Below are 15,713 nucleotides of genomic sequence, written 5' to 3'. Positions count from 1 at the left end.
AATAAAAAGATACTAACAGTGCCATCATAAGCACAGTTACACCCTTCTAAGATGATTGACTACAATTGCTTAAAAATTTAAGCCAGCTGATCACAACTATGGCTACAATTCCATCTACAAAGCCATGCTGGCTTAAATTAATACAAGACAGTTAAATTACTAAGATTCAAAACTAAGAAATCTAACTCTGGAGCCTGGTTGTTTTAATCGTTAGGTAATAACTTTCCCTTTGTTACCATCAGCCACCAGGTCATCACTCATACGATCGATACTATTTATGCTGGAGAAGAAACAGAGAGTAACCTGCCATCAGTATATTGAAGAAGTTTGTTGTGAAAGGAGCACACAGTTCTTTGCTCTGTAGGTCTACATTCAAGTGATGGCTATTGGCCATGCCCCTGATTGTTGTCCCACAACTTGCAGTGTCTTGGAAAAGGCAAAAATACATTAAGATTACGAAGCAAAACAAAAAGCCTTAAACCTAGTTGATGAGTAGGGGCAGGGGAATCATATATATGATGCAGTCTGTGCATGATAAGTTTTATACCCTATACACTCTTAAAACTGTATCCTGTTTGGGGCATTGCATGCTATGGAAGATGCAGGCAAATTCATGTAATGAAGATACATTCTGGTATACAAGTCATATGAGGAAAAGTTGAAGAAATTGGGTATATTTACTTGTGAACAAATGAATGCGCGGGCATGATCCCACTCTTAAAAACTGAAGGACTGTTACATGGAAAAAGACAAAGATTTCTTCTTCATTGTAATCTAGAGGACAAGGCTAGAACTACTAGGTATAAATTACAGGAGGATAGATTTCAGTTGAACTTTAGGAGAAACGTCCTAACAATAAATGTGGTTCAACCATCGACCCAACCACAAGGGGAGGGGAGGAATTTCCCCGTAGTGGAAGTCTTCAAGCAAAGGAAGGATGAGGTATCAGTTGAGACTCCCCTAGCTTTGGATTACCTGCTGTGAGCAGAGGTTGGACTAGACGGCCCATAAAAGCCCTTCTAATTATTAAATAGAGTGCAGTTCCATCTATATTTAACTGTGCTGCTGTTGCTGGTTTTCATGTATGTCTTTGACTTGGGAATTAGAATGGTGTTTGTATGAGTAGAATCACCTTTGATCATGCTCATTATATGCAACTGTAGCTTAAAAATATGGTGCAGAAGATACCAAAAACTCTATTTCTTATGAGAAAAATTGCTGGATTATTTTTTTTTAATTGGCTTTTAAAAGAGCCATATTTAAGAAGAGCAGAAGGTTGGGGACTTTAAGCAACTAACAGTACAGTTCTAAGCAGAGTTATCCCAGTCTAAGTCCATTGAAATCAATGGGCTTAGACCAGAGTACCTCTGTTGAGGATTGCACTATGAGATGTTTTTTAAAAAGTTTATAGTGGCTACTATAATCTATTGTTACCTGCTCTCCAAGTGTTCAGAATGGGCTATGGAATATGCTTCAAAATATATATATATATATATATATATATATATATATATATATATATATATATATATATATATATATATATATATATATATATTTAAACGGCTCTTCAGCTGACAAAAACAATTCGCCCTTTTATTGATTCTGTAAGGATGTGTGCAATTTTGTTCCAATTATTCATGCCTGCTGAGACGAAAGGAATACCAAAAGACAAATGGGTATTTTGACTGCATCGCAAATAGCCCCACGATCAGCAAGCTTCTAGGAGCCCTTTAAACAACCACTGAGCAGAATTGTCTTTGGAAAAGACTGTAGAAAGACTCACAGTCAAAGATTATGAACTTGATGTGAAAATATCACAACTGGAGTCAGAAAATCATTTGCAGATGCTTTTATAAATGTTACGAAGATTCTTCTTTCCCCCAGTGTGACCATCATCATTAAAAATGCATGTGTCTGTCTTTTGTGTGTGACTTTGCTTTCAGAATCTTGGGAGCTACATATTCAGCAAGCTGTTATAATAAAAAGAAAGCAAATGTATGTTATTGTAGATGTAGTAATTTTAAACTTGGAATTACCATAATTATCTACATCTTGTGGCTCTTTCTTCAAGATGTCAAAAAAAATTCAGACTGTGAGTGAGGAGAAAGTGTTGGAGCTTGCTGTTAGAAGAGAGGTAACCAAAGACATGCTGAAAGAAAAGATATTAAACAAAGCTTCACTTTGCTGACAGTTCTCTACAAACTTGAAAAGCAGTTAAAGAATAATTAGGCAGGAGGAAAAGAGAAGTTATAGTGTTATTTTGTATGATTGGAAGCAGGAGAACTTGTTGCTTATATCCAGGGCTTTTTTTCTGGGTAAAGAGGTGGTGGAACTCAGTGGGTTGCACTCGGAGAAAATGGTCACATGGCTGGCGGCTCCGCCCCCTGATCTCCAGACAGAGGGGAGTTTAGATTGCTGTCTGCGCCGCTCGGCAGTGCAGAGGGCAATCTAAGCTTCCCTCTGTCTGGAGATCAGGGGGCGGGGCCACCAGTCATGTGACTATTTTCAAGATGTTCCGGAACTCCCTTCCACCACGTTCCTGCTGAAAAAAAGCCCTGCTTATATCCTTTACCAGATTCCTTAGGACCAACAAACTTTAGCGTAATCATTCAGCCATTGCTGAAACTGGCAGCTCTCAAGGGTGTCCGCAGAAATAATTTTAGGGGAGAGACCTACGTAGAGTGCCTTACAGTAGTCAAGTCTCTATGTTACCACGGCATGCATCTAGGTGCCCAGATCAGCCAGGTCAAGGCAGGGGGCCATCTTCCAGGCTCGACTGAGTTTGTGGAAAGCATTTTTTGCCGCTGCCTTAACTTTGCTTTTCTAGCTGTAGAGCTGGTCCCAGTATAACCCCAAGGTTCTTAACTGAGTCTGCAAGGGTCAGACAAACTGCATCAAAAGTGGGGAGTACAGTGTCCTTCAAGATCTCTATCTTCCCAATGAGCATCACTTCTGTCTTTTCTAGGTTCAGTTTCAATTTGTTAGACCACAGCCATCAGGCAGCAACCCAAGATTTCGACTGCATCCCACAGTGATTTGGATAGCAAGATATAGAGCTGGGTGTCATCTGCATATTGATGGCATCCAATTCCATAGGCACGAATGAGTTCTTCTAAAGCTTTGTTGATTGTGCCCTGTTGAATCCTGCAGAGAATTCCCTTACTCAGTACACGTGACCAGGTATCTAATAATCTGGTATTTCCACTCACATGTACTAAAGCAGGAAAATGCATGCACTGCTGTATTCATACATTGTGACTTCACGTATCAAGAGGATCATGCTATGCATGATCTCCCCTTACACATGATCGATTGGCATGACTGAAAAGGGCTATAGTTGCACAAAAGAAGTCTCTGGACCAGTATGCTAGTATTCAACTAAACTAACCAGTTTTCTTGTTATGTGATGACATATTGTCATAGTTTTATTTGCACACTGAACTGAATCATCTGAAGGGTTTTCATTGAAATATTTATTTATTTGATTTATTTGATTTGATTTATACCCTGCCCTCCCCACAGATGGGCTCAGGGTGGCTAACAACATTAAAAAAATTGGACTGTGACACTGAGACTGAGGACTGTGACACTGAGAGATCTCTGTCTTTTGGTGCTACACCTCTGAAGATGCCAGCCACAGCTGCTGGCGAAACGTCAGGAACTACAATGCCAAGACCACGGCAATACAGCCCGGAAAACCCACAACAACCATTAAAAAAATACATTAAAAGTCATAAAACCATAAAATCAATAAATTTTTAAAAAGTCATTTAAATAGCCAGGAGCAGGCTATTTAAACAAATATTGGGAGTCCGTATATGGGCATAGCAGATGGCCGAGGGCAATGGTCTTAGATGGAAGAAAGAGGACACCCACTGGCACTCAGCCAAAGGCCCGGCGGAACATCTCCGTTTTACAGGCCCTGTGGAACTTTAACAGGTCCCGCAGAGCCCGGATCTCCAGCGGGAGAGCGTTCCACCAGGCTGGGGCCAGGGCAGAAAAAGCCCTGGCCCTGGTTGAGGCCAGGCCGGGGACCACCAGGAGTTGCTTGTCTGCAGGGGGGGACGTGATGGAAGAGGCAGTCCCGCAGGTATGCAGGTCCCAGTCCGTGATGGGCTTTAAATACCAAGGTTAACACCTTGAACCGGATCTGGAACTTCACTGGAAATAGACTTTAAGGCCACTGTGTTTTCTAAGTTGTTCAATAATGCTCATGGAACCACTCACTCAGAAGTCCTGTTCAGACAGATGCATAACTAGAAATGAACAGCTCAAGAACTCATCCACCAAGCAACCATCTCTGCCCATAGTCCTGCCCTCGAAAAAGTGGTTTAAAAATAATTTTTCTGTGCATCAAAAACCATCATCACTTTTCATGAGTTTCCATTTTTCTTCAATATCTTCCAAAAACTAATCCAATTTTTTGGTATGCCTGGACTACACCATTAAAAGCAATAGAGGAAGTGGCAGTCAGAAAGGAACATGTCAATAGTGTGCTTAAACAGGACCAAAAAAAGAAGAAGCACGACATAAGAAAGCTCTTCGTGCATTACGACATAGTTCCAAAGGGATCACATAAAATGGCAAATGTAAAAATCATTGCCAAGTAGTAAACATCTGTGATGACTAGTGTGTCATTTGACTATTCCCTTGTTGTATCCACATTTATCATTATGCTCCTTTGCTAGCTAATGTGGTCCATTGCCCATCCATTTACTTGCTGATATCCAGCCAGAATTTGATTTGTTGTGGTGTGATGGGCCCTGTTTTGCTCTTTCCTATCTTCGTCTTTCTACTTGTCAACTTTTAAAATATTTGAAAGCTGCTATTACATCTACACAAACTCTATCTATCTTATATATGGATAAATAATCATGGGCCCCTATCATGTCTAGTTTGGCACTGATGTAAAAAGATCTAGTTCCTTCCAGCAATCCTTCATGTGTCCCAAACCAATCAGCTGTTTCAGTGTCACATTCACACAATCATACAACGAATGAATCAATGTGTTGCTGATGACATACATCTAATACAGAACAGACTACATGAATCTTCAGTTTATTAAAATATATGGATTTATTTAAGCATCTTTTACCCCACACTCTTAGTTAAGAACTCCCAAGGCAGTTTCAGATAATTAGATAACACTTGCTTCATTTATATGATATAAATTGAATTTAGGATGAGGTTTTATTGTTCATTGGAAATCAGAATGAATCTGAACTATTGTGACCTTATCTTGACTATTGTAAATGGATCCTTTAGAGTTTCTTTAAAAAATAATTTTGATTCTTTCCAAAGATACAAAATGCCTTCCTTTCCTGGATTTTTCCTTTTAATTCTTTCCAACATGCTGTGACACTGGGGTCCCACAATAAGGCAGCAGAGAGAAAAAAATGATTTTTTTCATTGAACTCTTTTTATTAATCTCAGCTAGACATTCTCACTCTCTTTGGTCAAAGAGAAGAAAAGAAATTCTAGCCTGTTGAAAGCAAGCTAGAGAAACAGGAAATGTGTGAGTATATTATCAAGCAGGTTGAGAAGTCAAAGAACACAACCGTACTGCTCCAGTAGAAGGAAAGATGACATTTATGTAAGACTGTAGTGAGGTTTTCAGGAGAACAATATTTGCCTTATGGCTCACCATGTGCATAGCAACTCTTTAACCTTTGAATGGGTGTCCATACATTTTAATGTTATTTGTTCCTCCAAAAGATAATAAAGGCAGGCTTAGTAGGCCATGTGAATACAAACTGAGAATCGAGAATGCTGGGGGTTTTGTTCAATCATTTATAAGAAGTCCGGCCTGCTGGCGTGGGGCTGGGTGTGGAATGCGAGATGCAGTTTTATCTGGTAAAGCAAGTGATTAGAAGTCTTGGGGCCGAAACAATCTCAGCCTTTTCTCAAACTTTAAATGAGTTCAACCATTTAATTGACTTTTTTTCATAACTGTGTCCCCTCCCTGTGCCAGTGCCTTGTTTATTGAGATATGCAATGAGCTGTCCATATGATGTCTATTAGCTCCCAAATAGTAAGTGCCACAGACAAATAAGCCAGTTTCCCCAATTTAGAAAATCATCTCCATGTGTAAAGTTAATTTTATTTATTTATTTAAAATATTTATTTCCTGCCCTTTTGATACGTCCAAGGCAGCTAACAGCAAGGATTAAAATCAAGACAGAGTCTAAACATCACACAAAAGAGCAGTGCTAAAAATAGAACGTTCAACTGTTATAGAAAAGAACAAAATTGCTCTCATCATCTTTGATCATCTGCCAACATTACAACTTATAAGTCATCAGCCTAATAGTTATCAGCAAAAAGTTTTCTGGAATAACCAATTATTAGAACCTTTTCAGGCAGCTAGGAGGGAAGGAATCCGGCATTGTGGGTGCCTCTCCATAGGTTTCTGAATGAGGCGACCTGGGCTACCCATGATGAAGGGGTGGTTCAGAGAGAATGGTGAGCTAATCCAATCAAGTCAATTTATTTTTTTGTTTTGCTTCCTTCTTCCCAGCTGAAGCCTTCTCATGAAAGGTTCTTTGGGCCAACTGAACAAATCGCAATTAGTAAATGAATTTAAGATTTGTGTTCGTGGTTGGGTAAACAATCTCTATGTCTTCTAGCAAAAAAAAAAAGTTTAAATCCTCTTTTAGAAGTGCTATTCAACAGGTTCTATTTGAGCATTCTGACATGGCCTTCCATTAATTCTAATTTATTTTTCAAATATACATTGGATTTCATAATCCAAATTTCTGGCTAAGATCCCTGAGCATTCTCAACACCCCTAGAACAGCATTCTTCAACCATGGGGTGGGACCTTCAAATGGGTAGTGGAGCCCCATCTGCTGGGTTGCAGGCGTAGATCCATCATTATTTTTGCTGCTCTTTGAAACTTTGCACCTCTGTCAAGCGGATTAGCAGGACAGCACAATGAGGTCTCACAATGATAGAGAGTATTCCTGGTCAGTACAGGCAGGTTCTGAAACCACCCTCCCTGCGGAATCTCTTCTTTGCCTTTTCTCTATTCCATCCACCATGAATGGCCCAACTATTGCTTATCTCCACCAGTTGGTCCTCCAGTGCAGAGACCCTTCCACACCATTGAGATCATAACTCTGGATCCTCCTCTTTCTGATATCACATGTGCTTGCAGCCAGTAGATCCCATGCTGTTGCTGGGGATTTAAGGTGAGTTGAAGACCTCTGCCCTAGAGCATCTTTATGGTTGCAAACTACCTCATTTATTCATTCTCTGATACTTGTACAAGCTCAGTGTCAGAAGGTAATGAGAGAATTGGTGATTTATGTTACTGTTCTTCTTACCATATAGTGACTTGTGGAAAGTATACCCAGATTTGGTTGTTTGTTTACTTCAATTGTAATCCAGCTTCCTTGTTGAGACTCAAGATGGATTACAGAAACAGATAATATAACAAGCAGTGCAATAATGTGGGATTGCAAAATTAGAGAACATTGAAATCTGAACAGTATAATGACGCAGTAAACAATCCAAAGGGGGAAAAAACTTGTCTACATTTTCCAGATACTAAAACTGCAGTCCTATTCCTTTTATTAACAATTCTTTAACAATTCTGCTTTTACTGAACATTTCCGTATTTACTATCATCCTATTCCCTTTACAAAAATGTCCGCTGTTCCATAAAGTTTTGCAGAATAATAAAATCATAGGAGCCTTTCCAAAACTACAATCTTGTGCCTTTTACAAAGAGCCCTTCTGAGAATTTTCATTTTACTGAGGAAAGGAGAACCATGTTAAGCTGTTTGGGTTTCCACAGGGGAGAAAGGCAGGGTATAAATGAAGTAAACAAATACATAATATTTGCTATTTCCCTAAGCCTTTAATTAAAATGACTTCTGTTAAATAAATTCTGTTTTACGCATTTTGTGGAATGATGGTAGCCTCCCTGACTTCATCAAGGAGTCCATTCTATAAGGTAGGAGCCACTGCAGAGAATCCTTGGATATCTTATTCATTTACAGGGTAGCACCTCCAGAATGCTTTGCACAGATGAATGACTCTGCCACAGCAGAGTATATTGAGAGTGACAGTTCTGCAGCTATCCGAGGGCATGGAGAGTTTTGTAAATAATAACCAACACCTTGAACTGAACATGGAAACTAGTTGGTGACCAATGGAGTGACTGCAGAATAAGTGTAACAAGTGGGCACCAATAAGAAACTCATGGAAAATTCCCTCACTGGTCCCTGCTTTGTCTTCTGCTTGCTGGTACCTGCTCCCAGCCACCTTTTTCTACCCTCTTCTCCCACTGCCACCTCATCCTCCCTACTTTTTTCTCCCACCCCCAACACTGGGTCCCCTCCCCTTGCCCCCTGTCTCCTCTTTCTGACCTCCCCACCACCTCACCGTTCTGCCTGCCTACCCATTCTTGCCCCTTCCTCTTTGCCTGCCCTCTCATCTCCCTCATTGCCCACTGGGTTGGCTGGCTATTTGCCAGCCAGCCTGCCAACCCAGCTGAAGTGCTACTGCTGCCTGTCTAATACAGAGGCTCCCCCTCCCTTGCCCACCTGAGGATGTGGAGGGAAGCAGCAGAGGCCTCTCATACACCTGTCCAGCTAACATTGTTGGGGGAAAGAGGTGGTTCTTCCTCCCAACCCCCTCCCTGCAGCTCTGCTTACCTGCCTGCTGTCCTTGCCAGTGCTTTGTCCTCCCATCCATCCACCCCCACCATTCTGCACATCCTCCCCTCCTCACTTGATGGGCCAGCCACTCACCAGCCAGCCATTCTGCCCGGCTGAAGTTTCTCCTGCCTGGCTCATGCAGTGAGGGGGCGGCAGCAGCTCCTACTCCTGCTCTGCCCGCTGTCACTTTCCCCTACCCACTGCTCTGCCTTTCCATCTGCTGGCCTCCTGCCACTCTGCCTTCTCAGTCATCAGTCATCAGCTGCAGCAGAGATGCATTTCAGACAGTGTTCTTCTATGGGGGGGGGGGGTCCCATCCATTTCCTCTCTTATTTTCAGAGTTTTCTGCACACGTGGCCCTAGTATGTGGATTTAAATATCTGCAGATGGGGCCAGGTTGAAAATCATATATACAGATGATATGCATACTCCGCCTAGCTCTTGCCTGGTATGAGGCTAGTTGAAGGAGTCTGTGGAAGATGTGGATGGTGAGAAAATGCAGCATTCAATTCTAAATGCTATTATTTCGACCAGGATGACAGATCAATGCGACACTCAAAATATTTCAACATCTTGATGTTATCAGGTTGGTCACTTTTTGGCACTGACTAACTGTTCATGGATGACTGCTCATCCATCTGTAGTTTCCTGATTTCCCGCCCCCCCCCCCCCCATTTGTTTCCTTCAGTTTTTTGCTGCCATGTACTGAAAACATATTTAAAAGTAAAATGATGCATTTCTTGGTGCCACTTACCCTTAGGGGCAGGTTGTTAACATGCTGCAGAGGAAGCACTGTATACAACTTGTGTTAATTAGAGCAGTGAATGATTTACAACAACTAATTTATTCAGTGAGTTAGCTCTTTTTTTTTTTTTTTGGCAGATTGTCCATGAGCAGATTATGAATTTACTGAATACACATAGTATTTATGCTGACTTCTTGCTCAGTATATGCTTTGTTATGAACATACATTTGAAATTCTGAACTATACTCTTTAGATTTGGTTGGATACCAGGCCTTTCCAGTTGGGTGACTGCATGTGCATTCAACAGACCTGTCTCTCTATATTAGTGCCAGTTCCAAACACAACTATCTCTTTCAGAGTGGTGCCGTTTCAATGAGAGAGAATGCTGGTGGCCAGTTGGGTGTTGCACTGCCTTCCTCTTAATGCAGTACTCATCACCGGGGAAGGGTATTTGACAAGGCAAAGAACGGCGGCACACATTTCAGGCACTTTACTCCCTTTCTTCCTGTTCTATGGCATGGCTTTGGCATAGTGAAAGGAAGCCGTGAAACGGCACACCAACCACAGCTCCTAGGTCAGGAAGGAGAAGTATCTCTTACTTGCTTATGTGGCAGCCTGTGATCATTGGCTCAGAGAGTTTGTTTGGGTTAGAGTTACTCTGTTTTTGTAAATGATGGCAAGAGGCCATTGTCATAAGTGAAGCAAGGAGCAGAGTCACGTCTGCTTACAAGGATTGGCCCTATGGTCACAAGTATGAATAAGAATTAGTGAGTGACGTGGTACAGAGGCTGGAATGATGAGAGGAGGGAAGCTGAAAGGTGAAAGGCAGAAAGGGTAGCAGTTTTCCCTTCCCAATCAACTTCCTTTCTCTTCCCAAATGACTCCTAGATGATCTGAAAACATCATGAATGATAAGGAACTGTGTTAGCAGTCAGACCCCTTCCTCATGCTTAGAGGGCAGTTTATGGATGGAACAGTATAAATGCCCTTTGTAAGTCCAAGGCATTTCCTGGCCCAGAGCAGATATCAACTGGGCAGGAGCCAGAGTATGAGTCAGAGGCATTTGACTGCCTGATGGCCCCTCCACACCCTGGAGAGGTGCAGAGATAACAAGTTTTCTCAAGAAAACCCCCTGTCTAATCCCATCAACACCCTGCTATACTTCCCCATCACCCACCTATCCTAATCAAAAGCTATTCAGCAAACCTGAGAACTTTTCCTATCCGGCACTTAACAGTTTATCAAGTAATATTGTCACCTACAGTCTATCCTAGATAGGAACCATGAAATCTCTCCTCACTTATGGTTCTACCTCCAGACAAACCATTAAGCCTCTGTTTTTGAGAGCAAGACATCAAGTGTGCCCTGGGGAACATTATGCCCTATAATTGGGGTTACTAGCCATGTGTTGTATGTGTCTGTTCTGGATCCATATGCCTACCCTCAAGTTCACTTGAGCCTTCTTTTTCTTTCCTTGAAATGCTAGTTGCTTTTGCTGCTGCCTCCATGGACCTCCCCTATCCTTGAGACTGGAAATTATTCCTTAAACTGCTTTCTTCCACTTCCCTCCTTGACTTTCCTAGTTAGTTTTGTATGTGTGCTGTTTGTGATTTTCTGTACATTTGCCTTTTATTCCCCTTTAATAATAAGACCTTTCCGGTTGAACATCTGCCTGACTTATTTGACAGTTCTCTAAGGAACAATCCCCATAAACATTGGTGGAGATTCCTAGTTACCTCCCCTCACTTGCCTCTTTAATGCTAATCCCCCCAACTAATTAAGGAAACCTCCTATTTGGGTAACGATGGTGTGTGTTATTGATGCTCTGCACTTCCAGGGGTAGCACTACAGAACTTTGGGTGAGACAGCATGGAGACTTGTGGCATTTTTATAGCATTTGTTTTATTTATAGCCATACAAGCAGTACATATTAAAAATAACAGACCCTTATAGCTGGCAATAAAACTGCAGATCCTGCATCAGATTCCCAGAGAGCTGAGACAACTGAGACTCCTTCCCCCCATGACCACTAGCTATTTCCTCTCCATTGTGACTATTTTTTTCAACTAACAACTTAGATAAGTGATACTTTATTTTTGTTTACAGGTTATGGCCCTTCTCTAGGCTTGCAAGCAGGCTTTGCAGCAAAGTTATCCTGGCCAGAAGGGAAATGCAAAATCTGCCAGACTAAAACAGCTTCAAGAATCTCATTTTTAACAGCTTACTTGATGAGCAGTCATGCAACCAACATGGTATCTTGTACTACAATTTACCTTTAAAACAGAGTAGTTCCATTGAGGGATATTATTACACATGGAGAGAAGCTTTGGTCTCACTGGCCTTTAATTCCTATGAATTTAACCACATTGTAAATAGATGTAATACTGTAAATAGCAACCAAAATAGCAACTTTCAAGTGATGTATAATAGAAACAGAAACCACATTCACAGGCCAGCCTGATGAACTTGCTCGTTAACAATGTGATCCTAAGCAGAGTTACACTCATCTAAACTCATTGAAGCCAGTGGGCTTAGAAGGGTACAATTGTGCTTAGGACTGAAATGTAATGTGTTCACCCTTGTGAACTGAGCACAGAAGTAACCCTCTGCATTCCCCATTACCCTGAAGTTGATGTAATGCACAGCTGGCTTTAGTGACATCACTGGCATGTCTGAGAAAGGGTAAAGTAGGAGCCTCTGTTGGGGGAACTGAAATTGTATTTGTTTAAAATGGGACATATTTCTTTTCGGCAGCCATCAGCAATATGAGACTGCATACAGGCTGTGGTCAGGGAAGCTACAGTAACTCCCCACCCAAAACAACATTTTTTTCATTTCATCTAGTAGAACTAGATCAAAGGCAGTTTGCCATTTTTGCTAGTATTTTTTCCATTACTACTGATTCCATATAGTAGGAGAGTATCTTTCTTCCAAGATCTTTTAAAAAGATGGTCTAGAAAGTTTACAGAAACTTATAGGCTAGCCTACTTAATCCAAGTAACTTGAAGGCAGATGGGAAAGGTGCAAAAGATGAGATGGGTCAGATTCAGAAAAAGAGGAGCTACAAATAGTGACATGTACTGTTAAACCCACCAGACCAGTTTGAATCAGGTTTTAATTATATAATACTTAAACATGATAGAGAACCAAGATGTTTGCCAGCCTCGTTGACAAGCTTGCATGTTCTACTTCTAGGTCAATCAATGCATTGGATGTAGGACTTGTACATTTGTGATTAAATTATTCCCACCCAACAGGTGCCTCAGATAAAAACTACAGCTTTGAAATAAAAAAATGTTTCACTTACACTTCACTAATGATCAGAGGTTAGACTATCCAGCTGGACAGAGTCTGTAGAGCAAGTTTGTCTGCTTAACTTTCAAACAGGGTGGTGATGAGAAGAGTATTGAGAGCCAGTTTGATGTAGTGGTTAAGAACGGTGGCAGCTTCTCAAAGCTCTCTCAACTCCATCCACCTCACAGGATGATTATTGTGGGGATAATAATGACATATTTTGTAAACTGCTCTGAGTGGGTGTTAAGTTGTCCTGAAGGGCAGTATATAAATCAAATGTTATTATTATTATATTCTGATTATTCCCAGACACTCAGCACTGGGTATAAATTACCTCCATATCAGCTCTTCCTGTACTCCAATCTTATTTGCTATCCCAAGTGATCCTTGTAATTTCCAGGCAAATGGATAGTGGATCAGAGCAGGAATAGTAGGTGTGTAGTTTATGGGAAATCAGGTGCACAGAATCAGTGTAAGACCTGGGGAAAGTATCACAGAGATACCAAAGGTGAGCTGCTGTAGGATAGTGGTTAAGTGGCTGGGTTGTAAATCAGCACTCTGCTGGTTCAAATACTATGACTGCCATAATCTCGGTAGATGAGCTTGAGTAAGCCGCTCCTTTCAGCTCCAGCTCCCCAGCTGTATTATGAGGATAATAATAACACTAACTTTGTTCACTGCTCTGAGTGGGGCACTAATCCGTCTAGAAGAGCGGGATATAAGTACAGTTATTATTATTAAAAGTAACATTGCACTAAGAACAAAAAATGGCATTGAAAGAAAAGACAGCATTTTGTAATAATCTCAGCCTTCAGTGTAAAGAAAACTGCTTGAATCTTGTTACCTATTTCACTCTTGCATTTTTTTAAAGGGGAGATGGTAGCAGGCCAATCATTGCACAGTTCTATTTTAAAACGAGCTAAATTATATTCCAGTAATAGGTCTGTGGAGTGTTTATTCACTTGAATGGATTTATTTAACAGGTATTGGGCCCAGGGGATTTACCTGCAGGATATACAGAGATTACTGAGTAGTGCGAGTGGACATTCAGCAAATGTATCTGCAATAAACTGAAGCTTATTACTGTTTTACTAACACTAGAGTCCAAATGGCCCAATGAGCAGCACTTTAGTCTTGGATCTAGGAAATCTGGTTTATGTACATACGAAAACACAATTCTGCCCTGTATTTATTGAGTATCCTTGGGACAGTTCAGTTCCCAGAGAAATATTAACAGTCCATTTTAGACAGATGTTTTAGTAATCATTGGGAAAATATTTCAAAATATTCTACTCACTAGCATTGCTATAAAAATAATAACAAAGTATAGGAGTTGTATTGTCGGGGCAGGTATCATGGGCTGATTCACACATAAAAGTTCTGCATGGTGTATCCTTACTGTTCTTGAGTCTGTTCACAGTTTCATTGGCAAGCATAGCATTTGAGATCATGTGACATGATACAAAATTTCTGTCGGTTTTGTTTGATCTTTGATTGTTCATTCGCATGTTCAAGTCAGTGATGCAGCCAATGAGTGATGATGAATATGCAGCATTTTATTTCTGTTATTTTTGATTTACAATTTGATTTTTATTATATGCACAATTTTATTTTTGTTTTGATTTCAGTCTGATGCTAGAATGTTTTATTCTTTTTCTTTATTGTTCATGTTAGCTTTTTATTGTATTCACTTCTTGATTTCACTGGTTTCAAACATTTCCACTTCTAACCTTTTTCCTCAGAATTAACTAGGATAAAATTCTTAGGAATTTCAGGCAGATAATACAAAGTGCCCTTGATTTACTGGCAATTGAAATTTATTTATTTATTCCCTATCTTTCTCCCCAGTAGGGACCCAAGATGGCTTACATAATTTTCTTCTCTTCCATTTTATCTCCACAACAACCTTGTGAGGTAGGTTAGGCTGAGAGTGTGTGACTGGCCCAAGGTTACCCTGCAAGCTTCCATGGCAAAGTAGGGATTTGAACCTCGTTGTTCCAGATCCTATTCTAATAACTACACTACACAGGCTGTAACTTGTTGGGTACAAGAGACCTTTGGCAAACCAAAAAAGCAGATAATGGTAACAAATAATACAATTAATAAGGGGAAATCCTCATGTATCTAATCATCCTGTTTATGTATAAAAACAATGGGGAAGTATCTATCTTTAAACAAAAAAATGTAGCATATGAGGGAAAGAAGACCCAGGGAAATTTGTTATCTGATCCCAAGGTTGCGATTGGCCTTACCCTGGGCATGACTTCCGGCTTGGAAGTCTTATATGCCTTACCCTGGGCATATAAGAAGGGACCCCGAGAACTAAGCATTGATTCTGGTCCGACCTTCTGTGGCAGCAGAAAATTGCCCCAGATAGTTTTCCGTATGACAACCCTTCGCCCCAAGCTAAACATACTGAGCTCCTTCATCCTTTCCTCATAGGACTTGGTCTCCAGACCCTTCACCATCTTTGTTGCCCTCCTCTGGACATGTTCCAGCTTGTCTATATCCTTCTGAAGATGTGGTGCTCCAAACTGAACACAATACTCTAGGTGCGGTCTAACCAGAGCAAAGTAGAGCAATACCCATCACTTCACGTGATCTTTACACTATGCTTCTATTGATACAGCCCCAAATCACATTTGCCTTTTTAGCTACCACATCACACTACTGACTCATGTTCAGTGTATGGTCTACTAAGAGCCCTAGATCCTTTTTGCACATACTACTGCCAAGATAAGTCTCCCCCATCCTATAATTATGCACTTGATTTTTCCTACCTAAATGCAGAACTTTGCATTTATCTCTGTTGAAATTCATTTTGTTTGTTTTAGCCCAGTTTTCCACTCTGTCAAGATCATCCTGTATCCTGACTCTGTCTTTTGCCATATTTGCTACCCCTCCCAATTTAGTATCATCTGCAGATTTAATAAGCATTCCCTCTATTCCGTCATCCAAATCATTTATGAAAATGTTGAACAGAACAGGTCCCAGGACCGATCTCTGAG

Source organism: Eublepharis macularius, chromosome 7 (genome assembly GCF_028583425.1).
Source record: "Eublepharis macularius isolate TG4126 chromosome 7, MPM_Emac_v1.0, whole genome shotgun sequence".
In the NCBI taxonomy this organism is placed as follows: Eukaryota; Metazoa; Chordata; class Lepidosauria; order Squamata; family Eublepharidae; genus Eublepharis; species Eublepharis macularius.
Note: the sequence above shows the minus strand (reverse complement) of the source record.